This window comes from Schistocerca gregaria, chromosome 1 (genome assembly GCF_023897955.1).
Source record: "Schistocerca gregaria isolate iqSchGreg1 chromosome 1, iqSchGreg1.2, whole genome shotgun sequence".
NCBI lineage: Eukaryota > Metazoa > Arthropoda > Insecta > Orthoptera > Acrididae > Schistocerca > Schistocerca gregaria.
The window spans coordinates 691,303,404-691,329,856 of NC_064920.1; positions in this window are offsets into that span (position 1 = coordinate 691,303,404).

The window sequence follows — 26,453 nt, forward strand, 5'->3', positions numbered from 1 at the left end:
AATGTACGTGTGCGTCAGTGAAAAAGACCAGTAAAAAGGTGTTAGCATGTGGACGTAATGTGCTGTTCCAGTCTCTTCTGTACCTAAGGTCCATCACCGTTCCCTTTGGATCCCTACGTAATTCGGTGCTCTCCGATACACACGATCGAACAGCGGAGGAGTGGTGCTCATGCGTCAACTTTAGGTTACAATATCTCCGGATGTAATTAACATTTTACAATGCAACAAACGGCACTGATTACGTATTTGTTTATATGTTCAGATGTGCTAACAAAACTAATGGGGTTACATTTAAAAAAACGTAGGTTTGTGTTAAAAACATACTTCCGTGCATTGTTTTATGGTTTGTATTAACCAATTACACTAGCCCCTCTCCTCACGTTCGGTCTATGGAATCGATTCGTCAGTATTTGATGTGGTTTACGAAATATATCCAGCGGTAATGTTAGGTGACTCACCCTGTATATTGTGCTCGAACATTATGAATTACATCGAAGTTGAGTACCATTAAAAAGGGATTTCAGATCGATTCCGTATTTCTGGATTTCCGGAAGGCTTTTGACACTGTACCACACAAGCGACGTGTAGTGAAATTGCGTGCTTACGGAATATCGTCTCAGTTATGTGACTGGATTCGTAATTTCCTGTCAGAGAGGTCATAGTTCGTAGAAACTGACGGAAAGTCATCGAGTAAAACAGAAGTGATTTCTGGCGTTTCCCACGGTAGTGTCATAGGCCCTTTGCTGTCCCTTATCTATATGTAAACGATGTGGGGGACAATCTGAACAGCCGTATTAGGTTGATTGCAGATGCTACTGTCGTTTATCGACTAATAAAGTCATTAGAAGAGCAAAACAAATTGCAAAACAATTAGGAAAGATATCTGAATGGTGCAAAAATTGGCAGTTGACCCTAAATAACGAAACGTGTGAGGTTACACAATAAAGCAAAACGCCGTAAATTCAACTAAATACCTAGAAATTACTATTACGAATAATTTGAATTGAAAGGAGCACATAGAAAATTTTGTGGGGAGGGCTAACCAAAGACTGCGTTTTATTGGCAGGACACTTAGAAAATCTAACAGATCTACTAAGGAGACTGCCTACACTAGGCTTGTTCGTCCTCTTCTTCTAGAATACTGCTGCGCGGTGTGGGATTCTTACCAGATGAGACTGACTTAGTACATCGAAAAAGTTCAAAGAAGGTCAGCACGTTTTATATTATTGCCAAATATGGAAGAGACTGTCACTGGAATGATACAGGATTTGAGTTGGACATCATTAAAAGAGTCAGCCGCTGTGGTCGAGCGGTTCTAGGCGCTTCAGTCCGGAACCACGCGGCTGCTACCGTCGCAGGCTTGAATCCTGCCTCGGGCATGGATGTGTGTGTGTGATGTCCTTCAGTTAGTTTGGTTTAAGTAGTTCTAAGTCTAGGGGACTAATGACCTCAGATGTTAAGCCCCAAAGTGCTTAGAGCCATTTGATCCATTTGATCATTAAAAGAAAGGCGTTTTCCGTTGCGACGGAATCTTCTCACGAAATTCCAATCACCAACTCTCTCCTTCGAATGCGAAAATATTTTGTTGATACCGTCCTACATAGGGAGAAACGATCACCACGATAAAATAGGGGAAATCAAAGCACGCACGGAAAAAAGATACAGGTGTTCGTTCTTTCCACGCGCTATACGAGATTGGAATAATAGAGAACTGTGAAGGTGGTTCGATGAACCATCTGCGAGGCACTTAAATGTAATTTGCAGAGCATCCATGTAGATGTAGATGTAGATGCTGCATTCAGTCAAGACAGTTGGTTTCAAATGTTCATTAGTAAATCTCGTTGGATATGTTGACTTCTGATACTTTATATCTGTAAAAGGTTGTTCACCGACATAAGTTGCTGAAAACACTAATGTAATACTAGCAGCAAATTTCTTCCGTTTCGGAAATTCAACATCAGATAAGCAGTGGTAAAATTCAACAGGTTTTCTTTCTTTGTGCTTCTCTTTCAACAAGGCATTTGTCTGCAAATCAATGAGCTCCGACAGTAACGACAGTAAGTCATCCACCACATCATCAAGGTTACAATCAAACAGATTCTGAAACAGCACAACGTCACTCTCAATGTTGCTAGATTTTTTTTATTTTTTCTTTTTTTTTAGGGCATCAGAGTTGACATCTTCCGAGATTTTAGCAAAAAATTCTTTGGAATGAAAATAAGAAAACTTTTCTCCTTGTACTTGTGCTTCAAGCAATGACAGCTTTCTCCGAAATCTATTATGTTTCCGTAGAGAACACGAGATGGTCCTTTCCCTGCAGTTTCGAATTCAGTTCATTCAGACGGGATGTGATTTCTTAGCATGCTGCCTGTTTCCGTGGAAATGTTTCCAATATATGGAAGGTAAGCTGCTGTCTTGATAACCTCTGCCTCTTCCTTGTTATGCTATTTGTGTGTTGGTAGGGCTCTCCGCTCTCTATAATTGCTGAGACGAATATTCATCTTTCCAAGAACATAGTTTGGAGGTAATCACCATTCGAGATCGTATGGGCTCGATAGGCCAAGGTCTTCAGAACGCGCCAACCGCTGTGGCCGAGCGGTTCTAGGCACTTCAGTCCGGAACCGCGCTGCTGCTACGGTCGCAGGTTCGAATTCTACCTCGGACATGGCTGTATGTGATGTCCTTAGGTTAGTTAGGTTTAAGTAGTTCTAAGTCTAGGGGACTGATGACCTCAGATGTTAAGTCCCATGGTGCTTAGAGCCATTTAAACCATCTTCAGAACACCGACCGGTTGTACATGATAATGTCAGTTAGTTTTCTATAAAAACAGGTGCGTATGAATGGGCTTACGAAAGACCGAATATCCAAGTGTACCATCATTCCAACGTCGCAATACGGTGTCTACACACCCAAGTACCTTCTTTCTGCATCGGTGTAGTAAATTTAATGTTCCCATGTGTGGCATTTACATATTGAAGGAACTTGCGGAGACTGTCCAATTCATGAGGTCAAACTGTAAAAGTTTCATCATCGTATCACCAACTTACTGTTCGCTTTAAAGCAAGGAGTCGAGTGTTCCCTCCTCAAAATTTTCAATAAAAAGTTTAACTCTCAGGGAAGTGAAGAGATTCCTCGTGGGGACACTGACAGATTGTTGATAAAACTCATTGTACGAGGGGCGTTCAATAACTTATGCAACAGATTTTTTTCTGAAAGCAGATTGCTTTTATTCAGGATTCCAGTACACCACATTATTCGCCACTCTTTTGGCTACGAAACCTCATTTTTCCATGTAACTTCCGTTCAAGGCGACGGCCTTACGCCACCGTAGTGGGACGTCCTGCATGCCCGCATGGCACCACTCTACTGAGCCATCGTCTTTCTGCATCAATAACCCGCCCATCATCCACGTACTGCTTCCCACGGAATGCATCCATGTATCCTCAATTGGGCCAAACATATGGAAGTCGGAAGGGGCGAGATGCGGGCTGTTGAGCTGTGTAAATATTTTGCAAGGGCCTATGAATATCTGTGATGCTTTGGTTTTTCGCCTAAAGAAGCTCAATGACAGCTCTCCGCCTAGAATGCACCTCTGTTACAGATACCATTTTGAAGGTTGGATATTCCACCACCACATATTGGAACTTCATGAGACTATAAGGGCTGAAGAGGGAATATTGCACGATGTTCCACAACAAATTCCGCATTTTTAAACCGAAATTGTCCTAGTAACGAAATATGCACGCTGAGGACAGACTGTGCTCGAACAATGCTGTATTTTCAATATTAAACCTGTTGCCGATTGGTGTAGTGAGATCACCAGTGGAACTTTCGCAACAGGAGAAGCGACAACAAAACTGACAAGGGAACCTCCCCATCGCACCCCCCTCAGATTTAGTTATAAGTTGGCACAGTGGATAGTCCTTGAAAAACTAAACACAGATCAATCGAGAAAACAGGATGAAGTTGTGTGGAACTATGAAAAAAAAAAGCTAAATACTCAAACTGAGTAGTCCATGCGCAAGATATGCAACATTAAGGTTGTTTTGATTTCAGAAGCGCAGTGGTCCCGTGGTTATCGTGAGCAGCTGCGGAACGAGAGGTCCTTGGTTCAAGTCTTCCCTTGAGTGAAAAGTTTAATTTTTTATTTTCAGACAATTATTATCTGTCCGTCCGATGCGAGGTAATTGCTACGTGTTATGGGGACGCTACACCTAAACAAACATCGAAACACAAAACGTCGGTCGAGTACAGCTCACGGAAGAGAGGGTATTCCTGCTAACGAGACTCCCTGGCTGGCAGTTGACTGTTCGCTACTTTGGACGAGAGTGCATTAAATACGTGAGATGTTCCCATTGGAGAGGCACGTCCTCTCGTCTACTAATCGCACGGTTTTGCGGTGTGGTCGCAAAACACAGACTCTAAACTTATTACAGTGAATAGAGACGTCAATGAACGAACGGACAGATATTAACTTTGCGAAAATAAGGAAAGTAAACTATTTACACGAAGGAAGACTTGAACCAAGGACCTCGCGTTCCGCAGCTGCTCACGCTAACCACGGGACCACGGCACTCCTAAGCTCACGTCCTCCTTGATGTTGCCTGTCTTGCACATGCACTACTCAGTTTGTACATTTTGCATATTTTTTTCATAGTTCCACACATCTTCTTCCTGTTTTCTCGATTGATCTGCGTTCAGTTTTTCAAGGCCTATCCACTGTGCCAACTTATAACTAAAGCTGAGGGGGGTGCGATAGGGAGGTTCCCTTGTGAGCACTAAGCCGGCGCTTCGCAGCTCAAGTCGGCCAAGCGACACACACTATTGAGGAGTGCATAGTGGAACGCGAGCGGCATACGCGTCTCCTCAAATGCAGGGATACACCATCTCAAAATACTGTATTTCACTGGTAATTTGATAAACACAAAAACAAAAATTGTGGTCCATACTTCACACTTCTGTAGCTCTGTTATCAATGAATGATTGGAAATATTTTACGGCAGTTTCCAGTTAGATAATGCTGTTATAGAAAAGCTTCGTGCTCTGGTTGGTCAGAGTCGTTCTCCGATATTACTCTGAGAAGACGGATCATATTGATCATATTGATGAGGCCGGCGATCTCTGACGCCAGCGGGCGGTCACGGGAGGCAAAGACCTGCAGCATCTACATCTACATCTACATGACTACTCTGCAATTCACATTTAAGTGCTTGGCAGAGGGTTCATCGAACCACAATCATACTATCTCTCTACTATTCCACTCCCGAACAGCGAGCGGGAAAAACGAACACCTAAACCTTTCTGTTCGAGCTCTGATTTCTCTTATTTTATTTTGATGATCATTCCTACCTATGTAGGTTGGGCTCAACAAAATATTTTCGCATTCGGAAGAGAAAGTTGGTGACTGAAATTTCGTAAAAAGGTCTCGCCGCGACGAAAAACGTCTATGCTGTAATGACTTCCATCCCAACTCGTGTATCATATCTGCCACACTCTCTCCCCTATAACGCGATAATACAAAACGAGCTACCCTTCTTTGCACCCTCTCGATGTCCTCCGTCAATCCCACCTGGTAAGGATCCCACACCGCGCAGCAATATTCTAACAGAGGACGAGCGAGTGTAGTGTAAGCTGTCTCTTTAGTGGACTTGTTGCATCTTCTAAGTGTCCTGCCAATGAAACGCAACCTTTGGCTCGCCTTCCCGACAATATTATCTATGTGGTCCTTCCAACTGAAGTTGTTTGTAATTTTAACACCCAGGTACTTAGTTGAATTGACAGCCTTGAGAATTGTACTATTTATCGAGTAATCGAATTCCAACGGATTTCTTTTGGAACTCATGTGGATCATCTCACACTTTTCGTTATTTAGCGTCAACTGCCACCTGACACACCATACAGCAATCTTTTCTAAATCGCTTTGCAGCTGATACTGGTCTTCGGATGACCTTACTAGACGGTAAATTACAGCATCATCTGCGAACAACCTAAGAGAACTGCTCAGATTGTCACCCAGGTCATTTATATAGATCAGGAACAGTAGAGGTCCCAGGACGCTTCCCTGGGGAACACCTGATATCACTTCAGTTTTACTCGATGATTTGCCGTCTATTACTACGAACTGCGACCTTCCTGACAGGAAATCACGAATCCAGTCGCACAACTGAGACGATACCCCATAGCTCCGCAGCTTGATTAGAAGTCGCTTGTGAGGAACGGTGTCAAAAGCTTTCCGGAAATCTAGAAATACGGAATCAACTTGAGATCCCCTGTCGATAGCGGCCATTACTTCGTGCGAATAAAGAGCTAGGTGCGTTGCACAAGAGCGATGTTTTCTGAAGCCATGCTGATTACGTGTCAATAGATCGTTCCCTTCGAGGTGATTCATAATGTTTGAATACAGTATATGCTCCAAAACCCTACTGCAAACCGACGTCAATGATATAGGTCTGTAGTTAAATGGATTACTCCTACTACCCTTCTTGAACACTGGTGCGACCTGCGCAATTTTCCAATCTGTAGGTACAGATCTATCGGTGAGCGAGCGGTTGTATATGAGTGCTAAGTAGGGAGCTATAGTATCAGCGTAATCTGAAAGGAACCTAATCGGTATACAATCTGGACCTGAAGACTTGCCCGTATCAAGCGATTTGAGTTGCTTCGCAACCCCTAAGGTATCTACTTCTAAGAAACTCATGCTAGCAGATGTTCGTGTTTCAAATTCTGGAATATTCCATTCGTCTTCCCTGGTGAAGGAATTTCGGAAAACTGCGTTCAATAACTCCGCTTTAGCGGCGCAGTCGTCGATAACAGTACCATCGGCACTGCGCAGCGAAGGTATTGACTGCGTGTACTTTACATACGACCAGAATTTCTTCGGATGTTCTACCAAATTTCGAGACAATGTTTCGTTGTGGAACCTATTAAAGGCATCTCGCATCGAAGTACGTGCCAAATTTCGCGCGTCTGTAAATTTTAGCCCATCTTCAGGATTTCGCGTTCTTCTGAACTTCGCATGCTTTTTCCGTTGCCTCTGCAACAGCGTTCGGACCTTTTTTGTGTACCACGCGGGATCCGTTCCATCTCTTACCAATTTATGAGGTATGAATATCTCAATTGCTGTTGCTACTATATCTTTGAATTTGAGCCACATCTCGTCTACATTCGCATAGTCAGTTCGGAAGGAATGGAAATTGTCTTTTAGGAAGGCTTCTAGTGGTACTTTATCCGCTTTTTTAAATAAAATTATTTTGCGTTTGTTTCTGATGGATTTGGAAGAAATGGTATTGAGCCTAGCTACAATGACCTTGTGATCACTAATCCCTTTATCAGTCATGATGCTCTCTATCAGCTCTGGATTGTTTGTGGCCAAGAGGTCAAGTGTGTTTTCGCAACCATTTAAAATTCGCGTGGGTTCGTGGACTAACTGCTCTAAATAATTTTCGGAGAATGCATTTAAGACAATCTCGGAAGACGTTTTGTGCCTACCACCGGTTTTGAACAAGTATTTTTGCCAACATACCGAGGGTAGGTTGAAGTCCCCACCAACTATAACCGTATGAGTGGGGTATTTATTTGTTACGAGACTCAAACTTTCTCTGAACTGTTCCGCAACTGTATCATTGGAGTCTGGGGGTCGGTAGAAGGAGCCAATTATTAACTTAATTCGGCTGTTAAGTATAACCTCCACCCACACCAATTCGCACAGAGTATCTACTTCGACTTCACTACAAGATAAACCACTACTGACAGACACCAACACTCCACCACCAATTCTGCCTAATCTATCTTTCCTGAACACCGTCTGAGACTTCGTAAAAATTTCTGCAGAACTTATTTCAGGCTTTAGCCAGCTTTCTGTACCTATAACGATATCAGCTTCTGTGCTTTCTATTAGCGCTTGAAGCTCAGGGACTTTTCCAGCGCAACTACAAGCAGCGCAACTACAGCAGACGCGCAAGTGCTCCAGCAGCGCAGACGCACTGACAACTGGGTACACCACGCATGCTCCGGCTGGGCCATACGTGGGAGAGTTCAGTGGGTTTTCGCTAATATACACTGAAGATGGTCAGAAAAAACTGTGCCGGAATATCGCCGCAGCAGGTTATTGTCATCTGGGAGCTCGTACGAAATTTCATGGTACAAGTGTCGAACTTGTAGTTTGCCATAAGTTTGGTGAGTATCGGAATTTGGCACCTTTTCTTGGCTGAAATGCTTTCAGGCCATCCACTTGACGTAGGCCTCAGTTAGGCAAATTAAAAAAAATCCAATATTAAACATAGGTTGTAATTTCCAGAATTCCTTGTCATTTTCGAGACTTCCAGGTTTCCTGCTACGTTATTCTATGAACGTTAACTGAGAAATTTGGGAACTGCTAAATTTTAAGATATAAACGCTTCTACACTCATGCATTTCACCTGCGGTCGTCGCACAGTGGGGCTGGCAGCAGTCCACATTTGCAGAGGTGTGCTGGTGCATGTCAGAGTACGGTGCAGCGAGTAAGTGTGCAGACTTTTTCAGACGTGCCAATGGAGACTGTGTGTTGAAAATGGCTCAAGGAACACATATTGGTAACATTATAAGGGGTACTGGCGACTGGAGGCGACTGGAGGCTGGCGACTGGAGGCTGGTCAAACACAGCAGGTCGTTGCACTGGCCCTCCGTGTGCTACAAAGTGTGACCTCAAGATTGTGGTAATGATTCCAGCAGACAGGAAACGTGTCCAGGCGCTATAGTACGGGACGACCACAGTGTACAACACCACAAGAAGACCGATATCTCACCATCAGTGCCCGCAGATGTCCACGGAATACTGCAGGTTGTTGTTTCCAGACACACAGTGTACAGACGACTGAACAGACATGGACTATTCGCCCGGAGACCTGCAAGGTGCATTCCACTGCCTCCCGGTCAAAGGAGAGCCCGTAAAGCCTGGTGTCAAAAACACCGTACATGGTCATTGGAACAGTGGTCCCAGATTATGTTCACGGTCCAGTCTAGGTATAGTCTGAACAGTGATTCTCGCCGGGTTTTCGTCTGGCGTGAACCAGGAACCAGGTACCAACCCCTTAATGTCCTTGAAAGGGACCTGTGTGGAGGTCGTGGTTTGATGGTGTGGGGTACACACGTGCATGTCTTTGACAGGGGAACTGTAACAGGTCAGGTGTATCGGGACTTCATTTTGCACCACTATGTCCGCCTTTTCAGGGGCGCAGTTGGTCCCACCTCCCTGCTGATAGATGATAACGCACGGCCCCACCGAGGTGCCATCGTGGAGGATACCTTCAAACGGAAGATATCAGGCGAATGGAGTGGCCTGCCTGTTCTCCAGACCTAAACCCCATCGAGCACGTCTCAGATGCTCTCGGTCGACGTATCGCTGCACGTCTTCAAACCCCTAGGGCACTTCAGGAGCTCCGATAGGCACTGGTGCAAGAATGGGGGGCTATACCACAGCAGCTGCTCGACCACCTGATTCAGAGTATGCCAACCAGTTGTGCGGCCTGTGTACGTGTGCATGGAGATGATATCCCATATTGATGTCGGGGTACATGCGCAGGAAACAGTGGCGTTTTGTACCACATGTTTTTCGGGACGGTTTTCCAAACTTATGACCAATACCGTGGACTTACAGATCTGTGTCGTGTGTGTTCCCTAAGTGCCTATGCTATTAGCGCCAGTTTTGTGTAGAGCCACGTTGTGTGGCACCACATTCTGCAATTATCCTTAATTTATGAGCATGAGTGTAGTAAAATGTTACTATGGAGGATCATAACCCTTCGACTGCCCCCCCCCCCCCCCCAAAATAAACCCCGCTTCGCCCTATCGCCCTCCAACTACTTTAATCAGCGCCTTTCAGTCTAGGGGTGCTGGTGACGCTTCCTCTGTTTTGGCAGACCACCGCAACCTCGCTTTCCTTAAGCCGTTGTCTGCCGGCGGCACGTCGTCCCACGTCGCTCAGCACGGCGCCGCTGAGACCCACACGGCGTTGTTTTCGTGCGGCTCACGCGGCTCCTGGAGTGCGAATTTACGGCTTCCGCGCAGGAGTAGTAGCGGCTGCCGGCTTCTGTCCTCGTATCGTTATTACGGTTTACAACCCAGTTTACGATCTCACTACTGCGAGCCTTTATGCTGAAGGCCATGTCGGGCCTTCTCTCTCTTTTGTACGATTCTGCCGCCGTAAACCTGCAGCCCACCTTAAAAATGTTCTTGATCATCACAAAAGACCACCAAAGAAACTGAATTGCCCACGCGATGCCTGCCAGGGCGTAAAACGCTGCCATTATGTTTGAAATGTGGTGCGTTTCTCTCCCGTGCCTGAATGAAACGGATGTAAGTTTAGGCGACATTTTCATCTTATGTGGGGAATGCGATAGTAGTTACTGTTTAACTAAAAATTTCATATTCCTAGAATCTGGTTTTATGCTCATGGAGGAGGTGCAACACAAAGGAGGATTTCCCGCTTTATTCGGCCGTGGGTAGAAACAATGTTGGTGATCATCTCACACAGTCAATGATGCGGAGACCGGTGAGACAAACACGCAGTACCGTGTGGACTCAAACGTACGGCTAGTGAACACTCGTCAACATCAAAGTCCATAAGACAGCGAAAGTTGTCATACAGTATGATAAACGCGTCTAGCGAGTGCTGCAAATCGAAAAACTTAAATAGGCAAGTTCGTGCTCACAATAATACACTACTGGCCATTAAAATTGCTACACCAAGAAGATGACGTGCTACAGACGTGAAATTTAACCGACAGGAAGAAGATGCTGTGGTATACAAATGATTAGATTTTCAGAGCATTCACACAAGGTTGAGGCCGGTGGCGACACCTACAACGTGCTGACGTGAGGAAAGTTTCCAACCGACAGCAGCTGGCCGGCGTTGCCTGGTGAAACGTTGTTGTGATGCCTCGTGTAAGGCAAAGAAATGCGTACCATCACGTTTCCGACTTTGATGAAGGTCGGATTGTAGCCTGTCGCGATTGTGGTTTATCTTATCGTAATATTGCTGCTCGCGTTGGTCGAGATCCAATGACTGTTAGCAGATTATGGAATCGGTGGGTTCAGGAGGGTAATACGGAACGCCTTGCTAGATCCCAGCGGCCTATATCACTAGCAGTCGAGATGACAGGCATCTTATCCGCATGGCTGTAACGGGTCGTGCAGCCACGGTTCGATGCCTGAGTTAACAGATGGGGATGTTTGCAAGACAACAACCATCTGCACCAACAGTTCGACGATGTATGCAGCAGCATGGACTATCCGATCGGAAACCATGACTGTGGTTACCCTTGACGCTGCATCACAGACAGAAGCGCCTGCGATGTTGTACTCAACGACGAACCTGGGTGCACGAATGGCAAAACGTCATTTTTTCGGATGAATCCAGGTTCTGTTTACAGCATCATGATGGTCCCATCCGTGTTTGGCGACATCGCGGTGAACACACATTGGAACCGTGTATCCGCCATCGCCATACTGGCGTATCACCCGGTGTGATGGTATGGGGCGCCATTGGTTACACATCTCGGTCACCTCTTGCTCTCATTGACGGCACTTTGAACAGTGACGTTACATTTCAGATGCGTTACGACCCGTGGTTCTACCCTTCATTCAAACCCTGCGAAACCCTACACTTCAGCAGGATAATGCCCGACCGCATGTTGCAGGTCCTGTACGGGCCTTTCTGGATACAGAAAATGTTCTACTACTGCCCTGGCCAGCACGTTCTCCAGATCTCTCACCAAATGGTCAATACGCCAGTCACCAATCTTGGTGATCTGTGGTATCGTGTTGAAGCTGCATGGGCAGCTGTACCTGTACATTCCATCCAAGCTATTTTTGACTCAATGTCCAGGCGTATCAAGGCCGTTATTACGGCTAGAGGTGGTTGTTCTGAGCATTGATTTCTCAGGGTCTATGCACCCAAATTGCGTGAAAATGTAATCATATGTCATTTCCAGTATAATATATCTGTCTAATGAATACACGTTTATCATCTGCATTCCCCTTTGGTGTAGCAATTTTAATGGCCTGTAGTGTGTTATGCCACACACACAATGGCCTCGTAGACTAAACGAGAGGGTGGTTGGTATCAGCGGCAAACCGTCAGCGGCCATGCCCATTTCTTACTAAAGCTACGACTTCCACGGGATACTGCGTCAACTTGATGGCTGCACAACCCAAGGACCACGTGTCGCGCGTCTGTATCGGTAATCTGGCTTGGTTTGGATTGTAAAATACTGTTATGTACTAAAGAAAGCGTGACAGCTAATATGACTCTCTGATCTCACTGGTGAGGACTTGAAGGTTTGTACTATACAGGAAATTGAATCCAAACAACTACCTTTCGTGGTGTTACAGCCATTGAACTACGATACCACGTCCAGGCCATAGTATTGGACAGCGTAACGTGCTGTCTCAAGGTCCTAACAGCAACAAGTCCTGCGCCATTGCCTTTGCCTGTGACGTTTATTATCGATACATTACTGTACAGAGGGGTCCAAAAAATGTATCCACTGTTTAAAAGTCCATAACTGGCAAACTAATTGACGGAGTTGTCTCATCTTTGGTAATGTAATAGTTTGTAGTTCCGGGAATCGCCACACAAGCGTTGTATTGCGTTGTTTTGTTTTGTCAGATGACAGTCAGCAGATAGTGTTTTGTTCATAGTTGCACCTAGTTACTCGAGTAAACATGGCTGGCGCAAGGCTTACATTCGATGAAAGGAAGTCAGTTCTGAAGTGGTTTTTTAAGTACGAAAACATTAATGAGGTTCAACGGCAATGGCGAAATGAGCATCAAACAGAGCCACCGACACGTTTAACGATTCGTCGCATTAGAGACAAATTTGAAGCAGAAGGCTGTGTTAAAGATGTACACAAACAGCGATCTGGACGACCTGTAACAGTAACAAGTCCAGCTAACTCCCGTCGTATGTTACAACAATTCACTCGCTCACCATAGAAGTCTGTGAGACAGTGTGCCTGTGAAACTGGAGTGAGTCGCTCAAGTGTTCGGCGAATTTTGAAGACAGCATAGTGGAAGTGCTACATCCCACGATTGCTACACGCAATGAACGAGGACGACTTAGATCGTAGAATAGAGTACTACGAGTGGTTTACTAACATGGTGCGCAAAGATGAAGAGTTTGCAGAGATGATTGTGTGGTCTGATGAGGCACAGTTCAAACTCAATGGTACAGTAAATCGCCATAACTGCATGTACTGGGCCGCCGAAAATTCGAACGTCCATGTAGACAAAACCGTGAATTTGCCAGGAGTAAATGTGTGGTGTGGGTTGTCTTACCGGGGCTTGATTAGGGCATTCTTCTTTGACGGCACAGTTACCGGTGAAGCGTACCTTCAGCAGCTTCAGACATCCATTTTGCCTGCCATCCGAGACTCGTATGGTGACGGAAGAGTTTCTTTCAACAAGAAGGTCCCCCAGCCCACTACCAAAGTCGTGTTAGGGCGTATCTCGACGAAAATATACCAGGAAGATGGATAGGCCGTAGAGGTGCTGTGGAGTACCCACCACGTTCCCCAGACCTAACTCCTCGGACGTCGTTCACCGACAAAAGCCACGCACATCGGATGAACTTCGAGAACCCATCGTACATTCATGTGCAAATATCTAACTGAACACGTTGCAGTCAGTAGTTCGTGCTGCAGTTCGGTGGCATCGTTTATGTGTGGATGTTAATGGTGACCATTTTGAACACCTACAGTGCTATCTTTAAGTTGGACTTTAAGCTACACTTTCACCAAAAATGAGACAACTCTGTCAGTTAGTTTGCAAGTTATGGATTTTTAAACAGAGGATACATTTTGGGACCCCTCTGTATAACCATATTTTTCCTTTCAAATGCCAGTTATCCCGCTGATGTATAGTCCGTAAGCGCGCCTGCCTGCTTCATCGTTTCCTTTGATCACAACCTCAAACATCTCTCCTAAATGAGAGAATTCCTGCATCAACAACATTCACGTGATACTCGATCCTTACGTTTCAGTTTACTTTCTATGCCTCTACGCTCCACAAATTTTACCCCAAGTGTTTCTGTGTTTGTAAACATTCAGCTATAGAATAAGGTGCACTGTAACGTAAGATTTGGTAAGCATTTCCTGTGTTTCAAAAACGTTGTTGTAAATCTGCGTTTACTTGTCACTGAATGCCTGTATACCACAATCTATAGTTCCACCACTGTTATGCGAAATCTTAGGTTCGTTACACTCTGCAGTCTCTGTCCATGATTTAACATCGTGGACCAAAAATTAAAAGTTAGCTGTATCTATGGTATTCAAACTCTAATTATATCTTAAAATCAGCGTAGCAAGTAACTAATGGACATGATTACCGAGTTCCATAATGAACATATAATCTTAAGAATTTTAAGGTTCATATTAACTGCTTTGTTCGGTTCTTTGTCTCCCATGTGAAGACAAAATTTTATCGTGCAAATATGCTCCGTAGCTCATTATCTTATAACGTGAGAAACTTCTCCATTAAGCATTCATACCTCGTCTAATTTCCACCAATGTGTTCAATAACTGTAGCTGCAGTCTTCTGTAAGTATGAACAGTAAATGCTAAATATTTCAAGATTGATTTGCAACGTTTTTTAATAGATCCTTACTAATATTTTGCACCGAACCTATGGCTCTAAGACAGTTGGCTTTTTAATGTATTACTCTTGTATCCCTGCCTTTGCCTAAAAGAAACTCACCCTCCGACTCAGACATCGATGTCGACACAGCATAATGGCTTGACAGACGTCATGGACCGCGCTTACAGGCGCTCCCGACGCACCCTCAACTACGGCTCAAGACCAGTATCTCATGACTCAGTATACAATGTTTACGCCTTTTTATGATCATTGGTTCAGATAACAACGGCTCTCCTAACCATTATTATGTCTTTATATCACTTCTCCAGTAGGAAAGTAGTAATGAGTGAGGTGTACTACATGCCTTTACTTTCAGTAGGACAATGCTACAGCTCCTACAGCGAACAATACCACGACTTTTCTGGATCAGTACTAACACGTAAAAGTGATATAGAAAGGGTTTTTAGCTCCTTAGCTGATTCATTTCCACTTGACATTCTTTCGTGGAATATCATTAATATGCTGTTTACAAAACTCAGTTTCACACTGTCCCCGAGTTACAGAAGGATATTGGACAACATATTGCTGTAGTTCCTCAACAAATACAACAACATATGCGTGACAACATCTAGTTTCGTATTCAGTTATGTTACTCGTGTAATAGAGGTCACTTTCAACAACTTCTGTAACATTTTCCCATAAACATGCTCTACGTTTTGAATTCACTGTGATAGCTGAGCTTACCAATCAGCTAAGCTCGCAAAGACACGAGACATGAGAGATTCGGAGAGAAGTGGACTACTGAAAATGCTGAACATGTTTCAAATGGCTCTGAGCACTATGGGACTTAACGTCTGAGGTCATCAGTCCCCTAGAACTTAGAAGTACTTAAACCTAACTAACCTAAGGACGTCACACACATCCATGCCCCAGGCAGGAGTCGAACCTGCGATTGTAGCGGTTGCGCGGTTCCAGACTGAAGCGCCTAGAACCGCTCGGCGAAAATGCTGAAAGTTGATCGATTTATTATAGATGCATTAATAACGTAGACTCTACTAGCTGTGTGAAATATAGACATATCAGTATGCAGCCCAGCACCTTACCGAAACCGTATGAACTAAACAACACCGACTTTTCTCTCCAACACGTGAAATTAAAATAAAATTTACGACTATGTCACCGAATAAGCGTTGCTCGTAGGACACCAGCATTCCTTGTCAACACAAAAGCGCTGCATAAGATAAACCGCGCGCTTGCTTTGAGGCCCACACGCTTCCCGGCGTCTGATTTACCGCGACAGCGACACTTCGAGCCGCGTGCGTCGCCGTGATGCACGCCGGGTCACGGTCTGCGCCGCGGTTGCCAGCCCTGGGCGGGGAAGATCCAGCGACTGCGGGCGACACGCTATAGGCGCCGGCCGCCGAGGACGAACACGGCGACGCCTAATTTACAGCTTCCTGCCCACTGTTCGCCGCCGCAGTCGCCGTGTATTTTAAACACAGGCGGCGCCCAGCCGTGACTTATGGCCGTCACAGGACCGAGAAAAATTTGTTGCACTCACCGTCATGACAGCCACTCCTGCTTATACGGCGCCGGAAACTGAACTGCAGTGCAGACCGCCAAGCGCTCGTCAATCAGTGGCAGTCATAGCAGCATCTCGTCATCTGTAAATTCCTTGTCTCCTTTGCGACGATTTTTGCTGTTCATAGAAATCACTCTTGAGTAAACAAGACAAAAATGTAACACAGGATACACAGAGGTCGTGTGTTATAAAAATCCTACTGGTAAAATAATAAGATAAATTGCCGTTGGTACACATTTGCGATAATCCCAATTCAATCCAGATCAGTGGCTATGTGTCTGAATTAGCAATACAATGCTCTTTTATATGTCCTGTAAGAATTGTTTCAGAAGCTGCGGATAGGGAACTGAATACCTGAGCAGGTCTATAAGTCCCATTTAGACAGAATATGAGAACATTATATAAGAACCAGATTCGGCTATTACTGCCAAACGTATAGATAAACCGCTGTTCAGACACATACTTGTTGGAGGACGTAGGGACATACATTAACAGGTGTAGTGTTACCACATCCTGCTGAGCTGCATCCGGGAATATAGTCAGTTAAATGTGCTTTCCTATCTCCCTGGCACTCTGAATACCAGGAGCATTAGATTACCATCGCAGGGAGCTACGTATTAGGATGTTTTCTTTGTTGACGATACGTACAAAAATGGCTTTGAGCACTATGGGACTTATCTGTTAAGTTCATCAGTCCCCAAGAACTTGGAACCACTTAAATCTAACTAATCTAAGGATATCACACACATCCATGCCCGAGGCAGAATTCGAACCTGCGACCATAGCGGTTGCGCGGTTCCAGACTGTAGCGCCTAGAACCGCTCGGCCACTACGGCCGGCACGATACCCACAGTATTTTATACGTTGCTTTGTCGTTGGATGATAACAAGGTTTCGACGTTGCTTGGAAAGTGATGAAAAAGAGTCTGGAAGTTATCTGCAGGTACGTTTGTGTGATATGTATTCCGAGGACATTGCAGGAACATACGTTTTAGATCTCTACAAATATAGAGATGTGGCACATAAGTTGATCCGATAGAGGTTTTTCGAATTCGCATGACGACACTGGTCTTGCAGTTTGATTTGAAAGACTACAGGGGACTGAGAGTTTACACCCTGACAGTAATCACTTTAACTTGTAAACCTTCCACTTGTCTATCTGGCTATGCGTCTCCAAACTTAAATCTGCCGTCTAGCAGTGGCTGCTATTACTAGCCTGCCTTGGAGATTATCACTTCTATCACAACCCTAAATAAAAACTGAATGCTGAGAAAAATTGAGAAAATGGTAGCTCCGTCATTGTTGTTGTTGTTGTTGTTGTGGTCTTCAGTCCTGAGACTGGTTTGATGCAGTTCTCCATGCTACCCTATCCTGTGCAAGCTTCTTCATCTCCCAGTACCTGCTGCAACCTACATCCTACTGAATCTGCTTAGTGTATTCATCTCTTGGTCTCCCCCTACGATTTTTACCCTCCACGCTGCCCTCCAGTACTAAATTGGTGATCCCTTGATGTCTCAGAACATGTCCTACCAACCGATCCCTTCTTCTAGCCAAGTTGTGCCTCAAACTCCTCTTCTCCCCAATTCTATTCAATACCTCCTCATTAGTTATGTGATCTACCCATCTAATCTTCAGCATTCTTCTGTAGCACCACATTTCCAAAGCTTCTCTTCTCTTCTTGTCCAAACTATTTATCGTCCATGTTTCACTTCCATACATGGCTACACTCCATACAAATACTTTGAGAAACGACTTCCTTCAATCAATACTTGATGTAAACAAATTTCTCTTCTTCAGGAACGCTTTCCTTGCCATAGCCAGTCTACATTTTATATCCTCTCTACTTCGACCATCATCAATTATTTTGCTCCCCAAATAGCTAAACTCCTTTCCCTCAGCATCACCCAACTTAATTCGACTACATCCCATTATCCTCGTTTTGCTTTTGTTGATGTTCATCTCATATCCTCCTTTCAAAACACTGTCCATTCCGTTCAACTGCTCTTTCAAGTCTTTTGCTGTCTCTGATAGAATTACAATGTAATCGACGAACCTCAAACTTTTTATTTCTTCTACATGGATACCTACTCCGAACTTTCCTTTTTTTCCTTTACTGCTTGCTCAATATACAGATTGAACAGCATTGGGGAGAGGCTACAACCCTGTCTCACTCCCTTCCCAACCACTGCTTCCCTTTCATGTCCCTCGACTCTTATAACTGCCACCTGGTTTCTGTAAAAATTGTAAATAGCCTTTCGCTCTCTATATTTTACTCCTGCCACCTTCAGAATTTGAAAGAGAGTATTCCAGTCAACATTGTCAAAAGCTTTCTCTAAGTCTACAAATGCTAGAAACGTAGGTTTACCATTCCTTAATCTTTCTTCTAATATAAGTCGTAGGGTCAGTATTGCCTCACGTGTTCCAACATTTCTATGGAATCCAAACTGAACTTCCCCGATGTCGGCTTCTACTAATTTTTCCATTCGTCTGTAAAGAATTCACGTTAGTATTTTGCAGCTGTGACTTATTAAACTGATAGTTCTGTAATTTTCACATCTGTCAACACCTGCTTTCTTTGGGATTGGAATTATTATATTCTTCTTGAAGTCTGAGGGTATTTCGCCTGTCTCGTACATCTTGGTCACCAGATGGTATAGTTTTGTTACGACTGGCTCTCCCAAGGCTGTCAGTAGTTCTAATGGCATGTTGTCTACTCCTGGGGCCTTGTTTCGACTTAGGTCTTTCAGTGCTCTGTCAAACTCTTCACGCAGTATCATATCTCCCCTTTTCATCTTCATCCTCTTCCATTTCCATAATATTGTCCTGAAGACCCTCTATATAATCCTTCCACGTTTCTGCTTTCCCTTCTTTGCTTAGAACTGGTTTTCCGTGTGAGCTCTTGATATTCATATAAGTGGTTCTCTTTTCTCCAAAGGTCTCATTAATTTTCCTGTAGGCAATATCTATATTACCCCTCGTGAGATAAGCCTCTACATCCTTGCATTTGTCCTCTAGCCATCCCTACTTAGCCATTTTGCACTTCCTGTCGATCTCATTTTTGAGACGTTTGTATCGTTTTTGCCTGCTTCACTTACTGCATTTTTGTATTTTTCTCCTTTCATCAATTAAATTCAGTATCTCTTCTGTTACCCAACGAGTTCTACTAGCCCTCGTCTTTCTTTTTACCTACTTGTTCCTCTGCTACCTTCGCTATTTCATTCGTCAACGCTACCCATTATTTTTCTACTGTATTTCTTTCCCCTATTCCTGTCAATTGTTCCCTTATGCTATCCCTGAAACTCTGTACAACCTCTGGTTCTTTCAGTTTATCTGGGTCCCATCTCATTAAATTCCCACCTTTTAGCAGTTTCTTCAGTATTAATCAACAGTTCATAATCAATAGATTGTGGTCAGAGTCCACATCTGCCCCTGGAAATGTCTTACAATTTAAAACCTGGTTCCTAAATCTCTGCTTTACCATTATATAATCTATCTGATACCTTTTAGTATCTCCAGTGTTCTTCCATGTATACAACCTTCTTTCATGGTTCTTGAACCAAGTGTTAGCTATGATTAAGTTATGCTCTGTGCAAAATTCTACCAGGCGGCTTCCTCTTCCATATCTTAGCCCCAATCCATATTCACCTACTACGTTTCATTCTCTTCCTTTCCTACTGTCTAATTCCAGTCACCCATGACTATTAAATTTTCGTCTCCCTTCACTACCTGAATAATTTCTTTTATCTCATCATACATTTCATCAATTTCTTCATCACTGCAGAGCTTGTTGGCACATAAACTTGTACTACAGTAGTAGGCGTGGGCTTCGTGTCTATCTTGGACACAATAATGCGTTCACTATGCTGTTTGTAGTAGCTTTCCCGCATTCCTATTTTCCTATTCATTATTAAACCTACTCCTGCATTACCCCTATTTGATTTTGTATTTATAACCCTGTATTCACCTGACGAAAAATCTCGTTCCTCCTGCCACCGAACTTCACTAATTCCCACTATATCTAACTTTAACCTATCCATTTCCCTTTTTAAATTTTCTAACCTACCTGCCCGATTAAGGGATTTGACATTCCACGCTCCGATTCGTAGAACGCCAGTTTTCTTTCTCCTGACAACGACGTCCTCCTGAGTAGTCCCCACCCGGAGATCCGAATGGGGGACTATTTTACCTCCGGAATATTTTACCCAAGAGGACACCATCATCATTTAATTATACAGTAAAGCTGCATGCACTCAGGAAAAATTACGGCTGTAGTTTCCCCTTGCTTTCAGCAGTTCGCAGTACCTAAACAGCAAGGCCGTTTTGGTTAGTGTTACAGGGCCAGGTCAGTCAATCATCCAGATCGTTGCCCCTTCAACTACTGAAAAGGCTCCTGCCCCTCTTCAGGAACCACACGTTTGTCTGGCCTCTCAACAGATACCCCTGCGTTGTGGTTGCACCTACGGTACGGCTATCTGTGTCGTTGAGGCACGCAAGCCTCCCCACCAGAGGCAAGGTCCATGGTTCATTGTACACATTTATTGATTAGTAATTAATATATCAACACGACTTTAATCTTTTAAAAAAATGGGAAGAGTTTATAAATCATAAAACAGGACGAACAATACAAGTTAAGCGAAAAATGGCTCTAAGCACTATGAGACTTCACATCTGAGGTCATCAGTCCCTAGACTTAGAATTACTTAAACCTAACTAACCTAAGTACATCACACACAACCATGCCCGAGGCAGGATTCGAACCTGCGACCGCAGCAGCAGCGCGGTTCCGGACTGAAGTGCCTAGAACCACTCGGTCACCGCGGCCGGCGCTCAAGTTAAGCGAGATGACAAATGAATCATCAGCTGTTGGCAACACAAATAGAAGCAACAAATAATTAACACTCCATTGGGTGTTGTTTGGTTGGCAGAAATTAAGATTTATCTGCGTGATCTGTTTACTCTCGTTTAAAACATGGATAACATAATCTGAAGTTATCTACTGCTGAATAGATTTTGATGGATTTATTCTACACAGAAGTTACACTACGTTGGTGCAGGTGAGAACAAGACTGTGATTCTGTTTTCCCTAACGAGCCGGAGCAGGAATACTGTACCCCTTTCTCGATGCATAACACTGTCTCAGGTGATGGTCGTAGCGCAAGAGTCGGCAGAGTAGCATTGTGCCACACCTGTAATTAATTATCGCCGGCAGGAAATACGCAAAGTGGCGGGCAGGCGATCAGTCAGACGGATCGCAATTGCTCTCCAATGTAGCCCTGAAATCTCGGAAAATTCTAGCGTATAACACTACCATTCGCCAGTCATACCATGTACCAATTTAACTCAGTTTTACGGCATTCCGTACAAGGAGATCAGACGTCAAGGCAGCAGACCTGATATAGTAATGGGAGCAACTGAATGAAAACAATCGATTCACTCGGTTGTTGGAAAACAATCGACTCATTCGAGAGTAGTTTTACATATCGGTTGAATTATTCATTCACTCTTTTGAGTGAAACTAGATTGTGGGAGCAAGCGAATGAAAACAATCATGCCAGTCGGTCGTAGTTTTACCTGTCGGTTGGATTATTATTCATTTGTTTCTTTTTTCCAGAGTGAAAGCAGTCAGTGGGAGCAAACGAATGAAATGATTCGACACCATCGTGGCTTTGCATATTGACTGAATTATTCGTTCTTTCTTTTCAAGTGACAGCAACCAATGGTTTTTCTGTCGGTTAAACCATGTATTCATTCTTTTAACCGAAACCATTCTTCAGTGTTTTAGCTGAGTGAAACCAGACTGCAGTACTTTAAGTAGTTGAACTAAAGCAGTGCCAGAGGCTGGCCCTAACTAAAGACGTATCTCCGGTGTATGCCAAAGTAAAATAAGCGGTATACATGTTCGTTAATTATGTACTGAATGGAGCAATATTTATTTTCGTCATTTAAAACTAATACATATATTGTTGTGGCCATTGCCGTTAACAAGTAATTAATTGATCTGACATATCGCTGGGGTAGGCCTGCAACCACTTAAATTGCCAACTCTAGACAAAAACTGAAACCCCGGACATCTGGGTCAGATTATTTTTCCGGGCACGAACTGTCTGTAGATGATAAGTTCGCATTGCAAATCTGTCAGAGACAGTAAAGGACCTGAAGAGCAGTTTAACGGAATGGGCAGAGTCTTGAAAGGAGGCGATAAGATGAACATCAGCAAAAGCAAAATGAGGACAATGGAATGTAGTCTAATTAAATGGGGTGATGCTGAGGGAATTAGATTAGGAAATGAGACACTTCAAGTAGTAGATGAATTTCGCTATGTGGGAAGCAAAATAACTGACAATGGCTGAAGTAGAGAGGATATAAAATGTAGACTGGCAATGGCAAGAAAAGCGTTTCTGGAGGAGAGACATTTGTTAACATCGAGTGTAGTTTGTGAGGAAGTCTTTTCAGGAAGTAATTGTATGTAGTGTAGTCATGTATGGAAGTGAAAGATGGACGATACATAGTTTAGACAACAGAAATATAAGCTTTCGAAATGTGGTGCTACAGAAGGATGCTGAAGATTAGGTGGGTAGATCACGAAACTAATGAGGAGGTGCTGAATAGAATTGGGGAGAATAGGAATTTGTGGCACAACTTGACTAGAAGAATGGATCTGTTGGTAGGACACATTTAGTATTGGAGGGAAGCGTGAAGGGTAAAAATCGTAGAAGGAGACCAAGATATTAATACACTAAGCAGATTCAGAAGTATGTAGGTTGCAGTAATTGCTCGGAGATGAAGAGGCTTGAACAGGATAGAGTGTCATAGAGAGCTGCATCAACCCCGTCTCTGGGCTGAATACAACAACAGCAACAACCCCAAAGTTTGTACGTGCAGGCATATAAAAGATATACCCTAGTGAAATCGTGTGGTACTTCTGAAAATAAAAATTCTGTAAATAACTTAAAATTTCCCTAAAGTTTCTGTCTTTTGAAATCAGATGAATATTTTTGAAACACCGTGTATATAATTAATCTAGTGGACAATATCGGAAGTTCCGTGAAGATTTTAGCGGATGATGCAGCTGTCTTTCGGAAGGCTACAATGCCACGAGATTGTAGCGACCTGCTAAGGATCGTTGGTTTGTGCAGAGAGGCAGTTAGCCCTCAATGTAAACAAATGTAACGTATATATAGCCTAAGACGCCCATTACTGGTCGATTACATTATTGGCGACAAAAGACTGGAAGAAGTAAAAACAGTGAAATACCGACGAGTAATCGTATGGAGAGGCAACGGCCTTGCCGCAGTGGTTCAGATCACCGAAGTTGAGCGCTGTCGGGCTGGGCTAGCACTTGGATGGGTGACCATCCAGTCTGTCGAGCGCTGTTGGCAAGCGGGGTGCACTCAGCCCTTGTGGGACAAACTGAAGAGCTACGTGATTGAGAAATAGCGGCTCCGGCCTCTTAAACTGACATATGGACGGGAGAGCGGTGTGCTGACATGCCCCTCCATATCCACATCCATTGACGTCTGTGGGCTGAGGATGACACGGCGGCCAGTCGGCACTGTTGGACCTTCCAGGGCCTATTCGGACCGAGTTTAATCGTATGGAGAGAGGTATAGTGCAATGTGCGCATAAAACTAATTGTGGCGAAAACACGTCAGGCTCTGGATCAGTGGAAGAATTTTATGCCGGCCAGGGTAGCCGGGCGGTTCTAGGCGCTACAGTCGCAGGTTCGAATCCTGCCTCGGGCATGGATGTGTGTGATGTCCTTTGGTTAGTTAGGTTTAAGTAGTTCTAAGTTCTAGGGGACTGATGACCTCAGAAGTTAAGTCCCATAGTGCTGAGAGCCATTTTTTTTTTTTTTTTGAATAATTTTATGGCAATGCTGTTCATCCATGAATGAAGTGGCTTACAAAACAGTTGTAAGGCCGATTCTTCAGTATTACACATGAGCCTTTGACCAATATAAGATTGGGTAAATAGTAGAGCATTGGGTAAAGAGTAGAGATAGATGAGACGCATCGAAGAGCGACGCATTTCGTCACCGGATCGTTTAGGAAGCGCGAAAGGGTTACGGAGCTGCTCAACAATCCAACTCCATTGATATACGCTGTGGTAGACTCGTGCACCACAGAGAGATTTACGTCTAAAACCCGGAAAGAGTGTGTTCGAAGAACAGCAAGAAAGTGGTTCAAATGGTTCTAAGCACTATGGGACTTTACATCTGACGTCCTCAGTCCCCTAGATTTTGAACTACTTAAACCTAACTCAATCTAAGGACATCACACACATACAAGCCCCACGCAGGATTCGAACCTGCGACCGTAGCAGCAGTGAGGTTCCAGACTGAAGCGTCTAGAACCGCACGGCCACAGCGGCCGGCAGAAGAGTAAGGCAACTCGTTACTTCCTCTCATAAATTTATTGCGAAACGACCTGGAGTAGCACTGCTGTTGTTATTAACGTCATTAGTGAAACACGCGCAATAACTTGATCTAAACCTTAAAGTGTAAGAATTCTACAGAGCGGCGATACCTTGTTCCTATTTATGAAAACTGTTCACAGAAACAGGCATAAAATCAGTAATAGCCCACCAAAATAAGATAATATGTTTGATAATACATGCGTTTATCTGCCTTTTCCGTTATCTTGAAGACATAACAAGACAGAAAGCTTAACGAGACTATAAAGGTGAATCAACAATAAAACTTTACGTATCTGCATCCAGAGTGTGTCACTTAGATCAACCTACAATATTAAAAATGTAATTATGAAGAATGAGAGAAAGAAACGGAGGGCTGAGTTGAACTATTTGCAAAAGAATTTAAACGAAAGCAGCCAGAAATGTAAAGAAGCGTTCATTTTTAAGCCCGTGCCAGTTAACACGTCTTGTGCAAAGCTAACAGGCACTGAAACTGCACATGCGCCCCACTGCTAACTATCATTCACCGCAGCAGAACATTCTGCCGCATTCCAGCAGCCTGGTGTTTATGTCTACACAGCTGTCGCCGAGGAAAGCCTTGCCATCTGAAGAAGATTCAAGCAGTTTCAAAAGGGCGTCGTGGATTTTCTGCATATCGCTATAATATGTTGTTGGCTCAAACAGGCTTCATAATCACCGCTAGAGATAGAATTACCAGTAGTGTACAACCGAGTGGGCATTTCAACTCTTTTGGTTACTTGACAAGTGCGATGAGGGACTCGTCCAGCAAAGAAGTCCTGGACTTGTTTATCGATCTACGCATATTTCATATGGCTGTAACAAAGAACAAAAGAAAGAAGATTCCGATTTAACCTCTCGTAGAAAACGATGTCATGATAGATGGAGCAGAGGGGAAGAACGCGGAAGGTAATCGCTGTGCCCTTTCAAAGAAGCTATCTCATTTTTTTCAGTGGTTTAGAGAATCACGAAAATCTCAGTCAGAATAGCCGAATGGGAACTTGAATCGCCATTCTCCTGAATACAAGTCCAGTGACTTATCACTCGGTAAAACAAAGAACAACACAGTGTCCATGAGCGTCCCTTGATACGTGTAGAAAAGTAATGTCCTATTGAAGTACAAAGAAAAACTCTAAAGTAAAAAAAAAACAACGGCTCACCACAAACGAATTATCCGAATGGGATGGGATCTATAGATATCATACACATCTACAGACAAACAAATGATTACCATTTGGGGAAAAAAAGGTGGATGATGTACTCAAGAGAAAGAGCTTCACGATTTGAGAAAGTCAATAACGCGATGGTTCGCCTCCAGCCATTATGCAAACGATCCCCAAAATTCCTAGCTAGTTCGAGGATCCTGATCACAATCTACATCTACGTCTACATGACTACTCTGCAATTCACATTTAAGTGCTTGGCAGAGGGTTCATCGAACCACAATCATACTATCTCTCTACTATTCCACTCCGGAACAGCGAGCGGGAAAAACGAACACCTAAACCTTTCTGTTCGAGCTCTGATTTCTCTTATTTTATTTTGATGATCATTCCTACCTATGTAGGTTGGGCTCAACAAAATATTTTCGCATTCGGAAGAGAAAGTTGGTGACTGAAATTTCGTAAAAAGCTCTCGCCGCGACGAAAAACGTCTATGCTGTAATGACTTCCATCCCAACTCGTGTATCATATCTGCCACACTCTCTCCTCTATAACGCGATAATACAAAACGAGCTGCCCTTCTTTGCACCCTCTCGATGTCCTCCGTCAATCCCACCTGGTAAGGATCCCACACCGCGCAGCAATATTCTAACAGAGGACGAACGAGTG